Source organism: Plecotus auritus, assembly GCF_963455305.1.
Source record: "Plecotus auritus genome assembly, chromosome: 10".
Taxonomy (NCBI): Eukaryota; Metazoa; Chordata; class Mammalia; order Chiroptera; family Vespertilionidae; genus Plecotus; species Plecotus auritus.
In genome coordinates this window covers 47,288,064-47,302,767 of record NC_137785.1, presented here as the reverse complement: position 1 = coordinate 47,302,767, position 14,704 = coordinate 47,288,064, and the positions used below count along the sequence as shown (strand labels likewise).

The window sequence follows — 14,704 nt, the reverse complement described above, 5'->3', positions numbered from 1 at the left end:
CGGGACACAGGTCTTGCCCTCGAGGAACAGAGATTCTTTATAAATGCAATCTGTAATGGTTGCCTAATATTCCATCAAATATCACACTATACTTAACCTCGCCCCTATTTAAGACTTTTTGTTTATTACTTAAAATAATGTAATGAATACTCCGAATTTATAGCAATTACCCTTTACAAATTATTCTTTAAGGTAAATTCCCAAATGAACAGTTATTGAGTTGAAGGCTTAAACATGGTTTTGGTGTTTTTATACCATCTGCCACATTGATTTCAAAAAGGGCGGTACCCATTTTACCCAGTTGCCAGAATTAATGTCCCCGCTTCATCACAGCCTCTCCAGCATTGGATATTACTTTCAGTTTTGGCTAATGCAAAGTATAATATGATTTATAATTTATGTCTATTAAGAATGCACATTTTTTGTTTTCTTCTTTGTCATTGGTTAGTTCAGTAGGTCCTCAGGAGGTTCTTGGAGGGCCATTGCCCTACCTTGTAGATCATGCCCAATGTTTAGCACACATTGGAGGTTTATAGCATCTTAGAGTTGGAAGGGACTGCATTCATCATCTAGGTTAGTGGAAATTCTGATAGATGGCTTTCTAGCCTCTGCTTGCATAGCCTGGCAGTGAGGACCTCACCATCTCATGGAAGCTTGTCTTGTTTTTGGCCTGCTCTACAGGTATTGAACTAACCTCTGGTCCTCGTGGCTCCCATGTGGCCCCAGTCCTGCCCTCTGAAGCAGCAGAGTCCACATACCAGATGTTACAGAACCTCCCTACCTTTGCTGCCCATCTCTGCAAATAGATGACTAAAATAGTTAACTCCAGGTAAGTCTGGCAGGCCTGGAGGCAAAGACACTGTCCCACGCACAAGTCTCTGCACTGGCCACATCAGCAGCCTCTTCAGCTGGATTCATATGAAACTTAAAGTCAGCTGAAATTCTAAGACCTTTATGTGGACCTGCAGCCAAACCTACTTCCTCTCATCCCACATTTCTGTAGTTGATCTTTTAAAACCTGAAAACAAGACTTTGCTTTTCTCCCTATTTTTTTTTTTCAATGTTGGTAGAAAAGCTGCCCTGGTCCCACTCCTGCTGTCTAAGATGGGGACAATAAGAGTCAATCTGACAACTTCACATGTTGGTGTGATAATCAAATGAGATGAAGTTGGACATTTGTCACTCATTTTGGTTGTCTGGCAGCTGAGCCTCCTTCCTGTGCTTGAGGAATTCCATGTCTCATGAGGTGGAACCATTCCTTTGCAGCTAGGACCTGGGCATCAGCCTGAGCCTCAGGCTCCTCTAGTCCAACAAGCTCTCTCTCTCCCCGATGCCACACCTCGCCAATTTTTAATTGGAAGCCAGTGGCAGCAAAAAAGGAGGGTCTGCTTTGCAACCCATTTAGTGCTTTTGATGGGTATATTCTCAGTTTCCAGTGACAGTTTAATGGATAGCATCTCTCAGAAGGTGTCAGTGGTGTAGATGGCAGGGCTGGTATGCCAGACTCAGTGGTCATAATGATGTCTTCTAAGACTACTGCTGAGTTGCATTTTGGGATGTTGTTCTTGATTGTATGCTTCCAAACCTGATTTTCTACCTTTCTGGAGATATTGTGAGCTACTCACTATCTTTTAATTTATGTCCTTTGCTGTGCACATCAGCCAAAGTTAGTTACTTTGGCTTACAACTAAAAATTCTAACCAATATATGCAGGATATGAAAAGTAAATTGAAAAGTGCTAAACACCACACACATACAAGATATTATTGTTTGGGATTTTGATTTCTAAGTAGTGAGTATAAGGAGAGTAGGGGGAAATAAGCCTGAGTTCTGTTCCTGCTATGAGTTCAGACAGGTCTAGGCATGCCTGGGAAAGCTGGCCGGCATGAGGATGTGATGGTAGGAACTTGTGTGCTGGACAATGGCTCCACAGTTAAAGACTGACCTCTGACCCTAAGGCATTTGATGTGGGGATGGCAGCTGCCAGAAGGCCAGCTGGGCACACATAAATGGATTGGCTGCTTGCCCCTCCTACCCTTGGGCCATTACCAACAGCCAGGGCCAGGTGGGGCTGGGCTGTAAAGCAGTTCACCTGGGGCTGTGCAGCTGTTCTTGCGATGTCCTCACTGGGGTGGAAGAGGAAACCTGTCTGGATAGGCCCCCCACACCTGGAACCACAAGAGGGATTATGAGTAGGTTGGGATTCCATCTTGGGCTGCCCTTGTCCCACTCAACTATGGCTTGGCTCTCCAGCCCGGCCTGTGCCTCTAGAGTTCTGTCACTTGCTGCCATCTGAGTCTATCAGCCCTGGGTATCCCAGAGTGGGGCTGAGACTGGCACTGCTGCCCTGGTCAGTAATGAGCCCTTGGGAGTTTTGTGGCATTGAGCACAGCTTCTCTGGGGACATCCTATTTTAAACCCCAGGTTACCTCCAGAATAGCCCTTCTAGGTATGTTTATAGGGTAATGGTGCTCCTGCCTTAGCGATTCTATGATTCAAGTATACCCTGAACACTGGTGCTGGCCTGATCCCAGTACCCTGGTGCACCTCCAGGGAGGACCAAGATTATGATGTGTCCAAATCAGCCAGGGATAATGTATTGGGCCTGGACCGTAGTCAGATCAGAAATGTGGTAGCATCATTCAGAGGGTTCCTCATAGGGAACTGTAGGTTCTATCCCTGCCATAGCCATAGATTTTTGTGATGTTAAAATTTCAACTACCAATTTTAATCCTCTTGCCAAATATGACTGTATATAATATTGTTTTGGTATCAAGTCAAAACAAATCCACTATAAAAATAGCATAAAAGATAAGTTCTTAAACTTTATCATCTGATCTAGATAGCTTTTCAGTGTCTAAGTTACTCTAGGTCAGGCCCTTTAAGTACCCTGACACTTTACATGCTTTCTCTTATTTAACTATCACCACAATCCCATTTATAAGATACCATTTATAAAAGTACCATATATAAGGTACCATTATAATTCCTATTTTACAGGCAGGAGAACTGAGGCCCATAGTGGTTATGGGACTAGTCCAACGTCACATAACCAGTAAGTGGCAGAGCTGGGCTGGTCATCCACCCCCTAGAGCCAGTTTTCTAGTTCGCATCTCAGAATCTGACTTTGGAAGGTGACCCCAGACTTGGCAGGAGGCTACAATGGAGAGTAAGGAAAACAACTTTGACCTGGTTAAACATCCCAGATTTGACATAGAGCAAATTTCCTAGAAATAGGAGTGTGTTTTCCTGAGAATTGAAGGTGAGATAATTTTGGAAGAGTCTGCCACAAGATGACTTACAAGTCAGAAAGGCAGAACATGCAAGGCTTGGAGATAGCCCTCGTGCTCACTGTGTAGGTGGCTGGTTCCACCTGGACCAGTGTTCTTCCACCCTGATTTGCTAGGAAGGGACCATGTCACTTCTGGTTCATGACTCACTATTGGAAAAGGTGGAGATCTGTGTGAATTGGACCTGAGGTCATGTCCTTGGGCATCTTAGCATCTTCCAGCTGGGGTACAGGATTCCTGGGAAGTCTGAGTCATGAACAAAAGACTCATATTTTTCTTTGAAGTTAATGTAAATTTTGTATTCTCCATAAGATTTGTCTTTAAATATTAAAATAATATTTTTAAAAATCTTTAAGTGAAGTCAGTGTTCTAGGATGCTAAGCATATAGGCGCATTTTGTAAAGGTTTACCCCAATCTACAGGATGCTCTTGCTCAGGCCATGACAAGTCTGAAAAGGAATGATGGGATCACTGGGCTGGGAGGTAAATTAATACTCTCTGGGTACAACCTATATGCAAGATAAGATGCCAGATGTTTTACCTGCATAGCCTCAGTTTAATTGCCATAACCCTACAAAGATCCCTATTTCATAGGCAAGTAATTGGAGAATCAGATAAATTAGGTAACTTTTCAAGGTCTAGATGAAAATCCTGGTCTCCTTGGGCTCCTTTTCTCTCCATATACCTTGTGGCCCCCTGAGGCCAGTTTACTCATCAATTTATTGGAGATAGCATGGAGAATGCAGCTCAATGCTGTGTTCTCGGGGCATGAAAGAAACTCCCATTTTCTGTCTCCCTATACTGAAGACTGAAATTGCAGGGATCATAGGGCTTGACTGTGGGCAGAGGAAGGCAGCACCTCTGGGGGCCTGGAGTACATCCCTTGTTCCTGAGTGGGCCAAGTAGGGGCACACTGGGATGCTCCAGGAGGAAAAGGGCCCACATGCCATGTCATTTCAGGATAGCATTCATTCAGAATCGTTGTTGGCATTTTTAGCTTGTTTAATCTTTTGAACTTTGTTCTTAGTCTGTTATGACTCAAATTCAAGTTGTTGTGTGTGTGTGTGTGTGTGTGTTTTCAAGTTTACTGGCTCCACTCAGCTGTGAGTTGAGTGTCCCTGGTTGAGGGATCCAACATGGCTTTGTGGAGCTCTCTAAAAGCACAAATTATAAGGCTCCAGATTACTCACAGATGTCTGGGGGTGGCTGTTAACATGATTATTCAGTCACGGCACTGCAGTCCCTGAAGCAGATGTGGCCATTCCAAGGGGAGCATACAATGTTGTTCTCCTCCTTCTTAGGTTAGCCTCACAGCACCCTCAAATCTTGCTTCCAAAACTCCTTCCCTAGGGCATAGGGCCAGCAGATGTGTGTGAGGTAGGTAGGGGATTGAGCCTGAAGGCAATTATAAGTGGTTGCAAAAAGTAAGTATGGTGTGAACCCGCTGTATGCAGCTTAGAGAAGGAGAGGGAGGACATGCCCCTGGGTGTTAACTAGCAGTGGTGTCTCTAGGAAGGAGTACACATATCCCTCAGTTCTCCTTTTACCTGTCCACATTTTTAATTTTTCTGTCATGGACATGCATTGTTTTTCTAATAAGAAAAAAGAGAACTATAAACAAATCCTATCATTGGCTATTTAGGTAATTCTGACTTCTTATGAGTATAAACAGTGCAGAGCAGGAATAATTGGCAGAAAATGAGTTTAAAATGATAAAGCACAGAAAAGTAGACCTCATCTCTAAATTCTGAAAAGCTAACTAAGTTACTTCAAGATGGTTAAGAGGGCTATAATACTACTGCAATGTTGGGTAGCATGGTTCCTACTCAAAAAGCAATGACTAGGCTTAATCGTTTTCAACCTAGTCATTTTTTCAATAATAGTTCATCAGGTTGACCGAAGTACCACATTTAGAAACTTAAAAACTTTTCTTTTTATGTACCTTTGGCACCAGTCACTTGCACGGGGATGGGAAGTAAAGACAAGAATCTCATCCCATTGTTACCTCTGAGTTTGTGGGGTGAAAATGAGGCTGAGAGACATAGCTGATAAGGTCATGTGCCCACATAAAGCACTTGACCCTGGTCAATGACCCAGAAGCAAGTTTGGGTGCAGGTTGCTACTTCAGTGTTGAAAACATCAACTCCAGTCATTCAAATGGCTTTTTTATTCAATACATTTTAAGTTACAACAGAATATTATCCCTTATAAAAAAGGAAAGTGGAAAAGACTCTTTTTAAAAAATATATATTTCTTTATTGATTTCAGAGAGGAAGGAAGAGTGAGAGAGAGATAGAAACATCAATGATGAGAATCATTGATCGGCTGCCTCCTGCACGCCCCCTACTGGGGATTGAGCCCTCAACCTGGGCATGTGCCCTTGGCCAGAATCGAACCTGGACCCTTCAGTCCACAGGCCAACGCTCTAACCACTGAGCCAAACTGGCTAGGGCTGGAAAAGACTTCTTTGTCTGCTAACCCCAGCTGTTGGCTAACCAGCAGTCTGGTGGCCTCAAGCCCCGTATCCAGTTGTATCTTCTCTGTCTACCCTAGCCTGGAATAATCCAGCCTTCCATTTTCTCTGCGGGACTTCAGAGCTGTCAAGCTTTACTGTAACAAAAAGAAAATTAGTACCACCATGGAGATCTGGTTTCCAATTCAGCCAGCAGTTTTCCAGTCCTTGTATCCAGACTTGGCCAGACACTAATCTCATTCCCCATCCTAGCTGTTCCTTGCTTGTCCAACTCTTCTCAAATTGTCCACCTACCACTGTCTATAACTTAACTTCTGCAGCCCTAGGAGAGTGAAACATATCAGGTTTTCAGCTCGTCTCTTCCTTGCTTCTAAGAAGATCTACATGGCATTACCAAGACTAGCCTCCCTCTTAGGATCTCCCTCCTACCCTCTCATGCCTCTTTCAGAATCCAGTTCAATAAATTACCCTCTTTCTTTGATTCTCTCATTCTTCCCTTGTGTCTGGTTCCTTTTCTTCACCCTGTAAGTACAATTCTTTTTTTGTTTTAATTTAATAAATCTTTATTGTTCAGATTATTACAATTATTCCTCTTTTTTCCCCTCATAGCTCCCTTCCACCTGGTTCCCATCCCACCCTCTGCCCTTACCTCCCCCGCACTGTCCTCATCCATAGGTGTACGCTTTTTGTCCAGTCTCTTCCCACACCCCCCACACCCATTTCCCCCCAAGAATTGTCAGTCCACTCCCTTTCTATGCCCCTGATTCTATTATATTCACCAGTTTATTCTGTTCATCAGGTTTTTTATTCACTTGATTTTTAGATTCACTTGTTGATAGACATGTATTTGTTGTTCATAATTTTTATCTTTACCTTTTTCTTCTTCTTCCTCTTCTTAAAGAATACCTTTCAGCATTTCATATAATACTGGTTTGGTGGTGATGAACTCCTTTAGCTTTTTCTTATCTGTGAAGCTCTTTATCTGACCTTCAATTCTGAATGATAGCTTTGCTGGGTAGAGTAATCTTGGTTGTAGGTTCTTGCTATTCATCACTTTGAATATTTCTTGCCACTCCCATCTGGCCTGCATAGTTTCTGTTGAGAAATCAGCTAACAGTAGTATGGGTGCTCCCTTGTAGGTAATTAACTGTTTTTCTCTTGCTGCTTTTAATATTCTCTCCTTGTCTTTTGCTCTTGGCATTTTAATTATGATGTGTCTTGGTGTGGTCCTCTTTGGATTCCTTTTGTTTTGGGTTCTGTGCGCTTCCTGGACTTGGAAGTCTATTTCTTTCACCAGGTGGGGGAAGTTTTCGGTCATTATTTTTTCAAATAGGTTTTCAGTATCTTGCTCTCTCTCTCTCCTTCTGGCACCCCATAATTCGGATGTTGGTATGCTTGAGGTTGTACTAGAGGCTCCTTACACTATCTTCAAATTTTTGGATTCTTTTTTCTTTTTGCTTTTCTGGCTGAGTGTTTTTTGCTTCTTTGTATTTCAACTCTTTGACTTGATTCTTGCAGTCCTCTATTCTGCTGTTAGGTCTCTGTATAATATTTTTTATTTCAGTCAGTGTATGTTTAATTTCTAGTTGGTCCTTTTTCATATCCTCAAGGGTCTCGCTAAATTTATCGGCTTTTTCTAGGAAATTCTTGTAAAACCTTATAACCATGGTTTTGAACTCTATATCCAGTCGTTTGCTTTCCTCCATTTCTTTCATTTGTGATCTGTTTCTTTGTCTCCGCATTTCTGCTGCTTCCCTGAGTTGGTAGAGTAGCTTTGTGTGGTAGGTGTCCTCTAGAGCACAGTGGCTCAGCCTCCCCAGTTACCTGAGGTGGACACTCTTGGTGCACCCCTTTGTGGACTGTGTGCTCAGCCTTGTTGTAGTTAAGTCTTGATTGTTGTTGGTATCACTGGGAGGAATTGACCTCAGGCCAATTAAGTTGCTGTGAGGATCAGCTGTGTCTACACTGGGAGAACTTCTGTGCTGGAGACACTCTTATGAGACAAGACTTGCAAAATTGCAAAAGCCTCTGTGTTCAGCTTGGATGGTGCAGTTTCAGGGCAGAGCAGCCAGCCTTGGTTTCCTGTCAGCCCTGCCCTATGAGGCCCCTGGGTCTCAGAGTTCCTTGGTAGTCGCTGCAAGCACCTCTGAGAGAAAGCCGCCCTCGAGTTTTGCCCGCTGCCAGACAGTCCAGTTTCTCCCCGAATGAGTCGGGGTTCCCAGAAACTTGCTCGGAACTGGAGTTCAGCGCAGTCGGGAGCTTCCATCTCCCTCCCGTTTTAGAAAGCCAGCCGCGCACTCAGCTGCCTGTGCATTTAGCAGTCAGTCCTCTCTGCGCACGCGTGCACGCCTCCGGACCTCTGCCTTCCGCAGCTCCCGAGTCTCAGTGTGCTTTTTCTTTTCCTGACAGTCCAGATTCCCCCCGAATGAGTCTGGTTTCCCAGGGTCTCGCCCGGGACTGGAGTTCAGTGCAGTCGGGAGCTTCCGTCTCCCTCCCGCTTTAGAAAGCCAGCCGCACACTCAGCCACCCGTGCACACAGCCGCCCGTCTTCTCTGCTTGCGAATCTCTGTACCTCAGCCTTTTGCAGGTCCTCTGAGTCTCAATGTGCTTTCCTCTTTTCTTCTAGTTGTAGCATTTCCACTCAGCCAGCTTTCCTGTGGTTCTGGATGGTGTCCATTTTGTCTTTTAATTGTAGTTTTGATATTGTTGTGCAAGGAAGCAGTTTAGGTGTTTACCTATGCCGCCATCTTGGTTTCTCCCTGCATACAATTCTTTCCTATTCTAGAAAACCTTACCTTTATTTTCTCTTCCCGGGCAGCTCCCACTCTGCCCTTTATAAGCAAACTTCTTGAAGTTAGACCATATTTTGTGTCTCCATTTCCTCAGCTTCTTTTACTTCCCACCAAATCTAGATTCTACTCCTATCATTCTACAAAGACTGCCCTTGCTAAGGTCACCAATGAATTTTTTATTGTCAGATTATTAAATGAATCTTTTCACTTGAACTGACCTATCTGTGTGACAATATGATCAGTTTCTATAACTCCTTAAAACTCTTGTAATTCCATTGGCATTTCTTCATGCTTTTCAGCTGCTTCCTCTCACCTCTCTCTCTGACCAATTCTTAAATACTGTTGTGCCCCATATTTTGTCCTTGACCCTGCCTTGGTTTCCTTCCATGATCTTTTTAGTGAGAAGGGGTTGGGTCTATGCCCAGTAGTTGCCCAGCAGAGAACTATAAAAGTGGAAACCATTGGGTCTCTTTGATCTCCAACACAGCATATAGCCCTGACCCAGAGGAGTACATTTCTAGTAATGGAAATTTGGGCATTAGACCCTTGGTGGATTGGAAGCAGATGAGTCTTGTATGTGACTCACATTCACCCAGGTGGCCATCCCTTTCCTTGCTCCAGGACTCAGCCAACTTGGAGGACATAGATCTGTGCCTCATGAAGGCTGTGTGCCCACAGGGCTGCTCCATGTTACATTCTAGAGTCTTTCATGTTGACATGTGTAGGTCTAATTCATTTGTCTCCATCCTATCTAATAAAAGAGTAATATGCAAATTAACCATCACTCCACTACACCCACAAGCCATGCCCACAAGCCAATCAGGAGCGAATATGCAAATAAACCCAACCAAGATGGCTACGGCCACAGAGAGCAGGAGGGAGGCTTGGGTTTCCCTGGCAATGGAGGAAGCCAAGCTTTCCGCCTGCCCTTGCGGGCCTAGGCCTCCACTCAAGGCTACAAAGTTTCAATTATAGAAGATAAATAAACCCCAGATACCAGGGCCTCCGCTTGGGTCGCCAGGGGGCATGGCCGGCCTGCAAACCACCACAGGCCCCTCACCCAGGCCGCCCCACGCCCCAAGGGAACCCCCACCCTGATCCGGGACACCCTTCAGGGCAAACCAGCTGGCCCCCACCCAAGCACCAGGCCTCTATCCTATCTAATAAAAGAGTAATATGCAGATTGACCATCACTCCAACACACAAGATGGCTGCCCCCATGTGGTCAAAGATCCTGCCCTCATGTGGACACAAGATGGCCACCACAAGATGGCCAGCAGGGGAGGGCAGTTGGGAGGAACCAGGCCTGCAAGGGAGGGCAGTTGTGGGCGATCAGGCCAGCAGGGGAGGGCAGTTGGGAGGAACCAGGCCTGCAAGGGAGGGCAGTTGGGGGCGATCAAACCTGCAGGGGAGGGCAGTTAGGGGTGACCAAGCCGGCAGGGGATGGCAGTTGGGGGGGACCCAGGCCTGCAGGGGAGAGCAGTTGGGGGAGACCAGGCCTGCAGGGGAGAGCAGTTAGGGGTGACCAGGCCTGCAGGGGAGGGCAGTTAGAGGTGACCAGGCCTGCAGGGGAGGGCAGTTAGGGGAAAACAGGCTGGCAGGGGAGCAGTTAGGCATCAATCAGGCTGGCAGGGGAGTGGTTAGGGGGTGATCAGGCTGGCAGGCAGAAGCGGTTAGGGGCAATCAGGAAGGCAGGCAGGCGAGCAGTTGGGAGCCAGCAGTCCTGGATTGTGAGAGGGATGTCCTACTGCCCGTTTAGGCCCGATCCCACCAGGATCGGGCCTAAACGGGCGGTCGGACATCCCTCAAGGGGTCCCAGATTGGAGAGGGTGCAGGCTGGGCTGAGGGACAACCCTCCCCCCCCCCCCGTGTATGAATTTCGTGCACCGGGCCTCTAATCTATAATAATAAAAGCATAATATGCAAATCGACTGAATGGCTGAACAGCAGAATAACCATCTGGACGACCTTCCAGGCAAAGTTGGGGCTTCGAGGGCCAAGCCCCTTGCATGAATTTCGTGCATCAGGCCTCTAGTTGCCTATAATATTCCACTACATGAATATACTACCATATCCATTCTCCTGATAAACATTAAGATTGTTCCCAGTTTTTTATATTTCCCACAATATTACTGTAACAATCTCATATTTGTGAGCATGTGCAGAAGAGGGTGTATGCATCTTAAACTTTACTAGTGAATGCCACATGGCTTCCCAAAGGTTGTACCAATGTGTACACTCACTTGACAGGTGGGAAAACTGAGGCACAGAGCAGGACAGTCACTTGGCCAAGGCCATAGAGTGGAGAGGTTGCAGAAGCTGTTGGCTCAAACCACTTTGTCCTCAAGAACAGCAGTGAATGTGGTGCCGAGCCCTGTGCCCTGGGGGAGGAAGCTGAATGTCTCTGAGGGCACCCATGCCTCTGGTCTGGTTCTCCTTTCTCTGTTCTCCTTTCATCTGTCCTTTATCGCTCAGGGCCACATGGAGAGAATTGCCTGCTTTCAGAGGCAGGCCCCTGAGTGCTGTGCTGGCTGAGCCATCCACGAGCCACAGAGGTTCTGAGGAAATTCCATTTCTCTAACAGTGGAAAATGAATGGCCCAGACAAGTCTTTATCCAGAGCTCATCCCAGCCAGAGTGAGCCGTGAGCCATACTCAGAGGGCGAAGCTCCCCTATGCAGCCTGACACAGGGCAGGGAGTGTTTTGTAGATCAAGAATCTGAGGCCAGGAGAGAAGTGATCTGCCCACGATCCCACAGCAAAAATTGTGGTAGAACCTGGCTCAGTGCTGGGCTTCTCGCTGGTCAGCATGGACCAGGTAGTTGCAGGTGGCTGTGGTCGTTGGACTGGTGGGTGTTGGCATCTCAGTATCATTCTCATTTATTAGGAGCCTTGAAGCCACATCCTTCTTGGAAGATGATTATATGTTTCTGAAACTGAATTCACTCTTTGATGTTTGAGATCCTGGGATTTTGAATTGTTATATGTCTCATGTCTTATGTCTCATCCTAACTCTGCTCCAGATTTTGGATGATGAACTGATGGGAGCAGTTAACCTGAAATTCCTCAGGACAAAATTAGCTAACTGTCTGTGGCTGCAGGAGCTAAACAAACAAACAAACAAACAAACAAACAAAAAACTTCCTGAAGTGCCATACCCACAGAGTGCCATGCCCTGGGGAGAACCTAGCTTGGGCAGCAAGGTGAGTGAGCTAGCATTCTCTTCAGAGCACCCAGCAGGCTGCCTCCCTCCCCTCAGAGAGGAGCCGTCTTGGTCACTGTGGCTTTCCCTTTGGTTGGCCAGTCCCATCTGTCTGGCTTGCTGTGCCCTGACCCTTCAGGGGCCAGCAATATCTCTGAGATGCTGCTGGACAGGAACAAGTGAGCCTAGGTGAGAAAGATGCCCAGTTTGACAATTGTCCCCAGCCACTTACTGAGTTCCCTGCAGTCCCTCAGATTCCTGGCCTCAGGCCTTGCTTAGCAGCTCTCAACACCTCTCAGTTCAGCTCTGGGATCTCCAGGAGACTTCCCAGCTTTAGTCATTACTGCCCCTTCAAATCTTGAACTAAACCTGCCTCCAGCTCATGCCTGCCCAGGCATCCTTGGTCCCCTCCCCATCCAGCTCCTCAGTGGCCCCTGGTTGCTTACCAAAATTCCCTGCACTTTGCCACATCCCTGTTCTGTCTGAACCATCCTCCGTCAAGTGGGGTCAGGGAAAGCCCTGTGGGATGCAACTAGCTAATCTGATACTTTGGCAGGTGAGTATGGAGTGGGACAGAGTTGGGTCATGTAGGAGCCAAAATAACCAGAGGACAGGGAGGGCAGCTGGACATACAGCTACCCAGGAGTCAGGCCAAGGAAGTCCAACTCTGATATGAAGTCCATATCAGAGATCAGACTGGACACAGATGACACAGGCAAGGAGGCCAAAGCCTGGGAAAGGTGGCTTGGCGGGAAGTGGCGAGTGAAAAGCAGAGACTGGAGGCAGCTACAGCAACGGAGGGTCTCTCGCTCTCATGCCTCTCAACTGGGGACGTGTGGGAGATGCAGCCGTGGGTCTACAGTCCTGACTTGAGGATGCCCCTTATGCTGTGACACTGTTGCCCCATCCTTTATTGTCACCTTTTGCCAAGTTGGGCTGCTCCTCTCCTTCCATCCCTCAGGCCCACCTTCTGAACCTCTCTGCTCACTTGTTCACTACTCTTTATTTCCCCACAAGCCCAGCCTTTTTCCCCAGCCCACACTGCTTGACCTCTAGACCCAGGCTGGTGCAGGAGTTGCCCTGCTCAGACCAAGAGCAGTGCCTCAAGCCTTGAGGAGAGACCCTGCTGTATGTAGCCTCTGACTTTCTTCAGATTCTCATGGCGCTCCGTCAGACATCGCCTTTCGTTGAACCCAGCTAACACACACACACACACACACACACACACACCTGTCGACCTACCTACCTACCTGTTGACTGAGATGTCAGCTGCTTTCTGGGGTTCCATCTGGGCTGCTTTTGGTACCCAACCTGGCCAGCCCTATTCTTGCTTCATGACCTCTCATGGCTAACGTCACAGTGCTGAAGCTATGAAAATGTTCAGGCAGGGCCTAGTAGTCCATCTTGTTTACCATGGAATCCTCAGTGCCAGCACATAGTAGATACCCAATACATATTTGAATAGGGGCTTGAGTTTCCGATAGGGAGGTAGTTGGTATTAGGGTCAGGGCCCTGATGCCCCTACCCCATGCTGCTTAGATGTACATCTGTGAGTGGCACACATTAAACACCAGGTGTGTCTGAGCACTAAAATGTGTCTTAGATCTCAGAACCCTGGGTCCTTCTCCATCTGACTCTGCCGTTGGCTGTAGTACCCAGCTTGTCCGTGCCCTCATTTTTCCCTATGCTAGTGGGCATGAGAACTCTCCTGGAAAGACCACGTTCAGTTAAAACACAAGTGCTTTGGGGAAACGTGTGCTGTGCCAATGTGAGCCTTGTGTAGGTACTTGGTCAGGAGAGAAGTCACTCAGTTTTGTCGGGGTGGCTGTTCTAGGCACATGATTTCAATTTAAATCCATCAGGAGGATTTTCTGGGTTAGCTGGCTACGTGGTGAGTTGTGATCGGTGTCTCCTGAGTGAGAGATCTAGAAAGCAGGCCTTCCCCACCATATGAGGGGCCAAGCTCAGTCAGGAGTGTCTGGGAGTATGGGGGGTGCTCCCATGTTCTGAGCCTACAGAGACACTGGGTCAAGAGGAGAACGTAGATGCTGGCCAGAACCAGACAGCAGAACAAGGTCTGTGGTGTCCACAGAGGTCAGCAGGGCATTTGTAATGGCCTAGAGAGGAAGCTCAGACTCTTTGCGACACACACACCCTCGCCCACTCACTGCAGCCTGGCCCTTCTCAAAGTCAAGGTGAACTTCCTGAGGCAATGAAGCCATAGAAGAACCCAAAGAGGAGGACAGCTCTCATTAGAATAGTCACCTTGCTTCTCAGGCACCCCTGAAAATCTACCTGTAGCAGTTTTCTGCAAACCACACTGTTTTGTTGCTGCCCATGAGAGTGGGTGATTTAAAGGAATGCTCACGACACTTGTCCATCCGGTGACTAATTCCTTTGTCATTGTGGTGTTGTGATATAATAAGAAACTGGTCTTTGTCCCCAGTTCCTGGCACCGAGCTTCTAGCACTCTTATATTTTCCTGAGTGATAAAGGTGAGAGGAGCATTTTTGGTTATTCGTGTAAGCCCCTTGCTACCATACCTGAGTTTATGCTGATGAGAAGACTTTTGGAGGATAGAGGAACCATCCCTGTGTGCTTAGGTGGTTGGAACTTTCATTCCCTCTCACCCCACCTCCAGGGAGGGGAGAGGGGCTGGACATTGAGTTTACCACCAATGGCAGTGATTTGATCAATGCAAAGGAACTTCCATAAAACCCTAAGTGAAAGGTTTAGAGAACTTCCAGTTGGTGAACACACTGAGGTGCTGGGAGGGTGGTGCATGGAATCTCTGTGCCCCTTCCCCATACCTTGCTATATGTGTCTCTTCCATGTGGCTGTTCCTGACGTGTAGCCTTTATAATTAACTGCTAATAGTAAGTTGTTTCCCTGAGTTCTGTGAGCCATGTAGAAAATTATGGAACCTGAAAAGAGAGGTCTTAGGAACC

The 14,704-nt window shown here is 46.9% G+C and overlaps 1 protein-coding gene across 1 annotated transcript in view; it reads left to right on the top strand.

Annotated features, from left to right (window-relative positions):
* ZFP90 (ZFP90 zinc finger protein) overlaps positions 1-14,704 on the top strand; it is a 93,278-nt gene that overhangs the window by 8,738 nt on the left and 69,836 nt on the right. The window contains exon 2 of the mRNA XM_080643610.1: positions 682-829. The gene's annotated coding sequence lies outside the window, so the exon portion shown is untranslated. The remainder of the gene's footprint in view (positions 1-681; positions 830-14,704) is intronic.